Raw genomic sequence first — 390 nt, 5'->3', positions numbered from 1 at the left:
CCTACCTCAAATCCCCGTCAGCACTAGAATAGCACTACCATTATCATCAACTATCTCTGACAAGACTGACATAACAGTCCTGTGTTATATTTCTACTCAGCTATCCAGCAATCAACCTCAGTCTAATACTAGAGTATCTATCATCTCTCGGTGGAAAGTCTGAGGTGGGGAGCATCTTTCTTAATACAGTAGGCCAACAGATGGAGAACATTTGGGTTTTCCATCCACTGGTCAAAGGGCTGTGCTTCGGGACGGTTTGGGAACTGCTTTAGGCCTTCACAAACCACCCCATACTGGAAATTCAATAACTGGATGCCATTCAATACCTGGAGAGCGAGGAAATTTTGTTGTTAGTGTTTATAGACATTTGGTTGGGTGAAATGAAGTGTC

The sequence above is a fragment of the Penaeus monodon genome, chromosome 30, assembly GCF_015228065.2.
Source record: "Penaeus monodon isolate SGIC_2016 chromosome 30, NSTDA_Pmon_1, whole genome shotgun sequence".
Classification (NCBI taxonomy): domain Eukaryota; kingdom Metazoa; phylum Arthropoda; class Malacostraca; order Decapoda; family Penaeidae; genus Penaeus; species Penaeus monodon.
Note: the sequence above shows the minus strand (reverse complement) of the source record.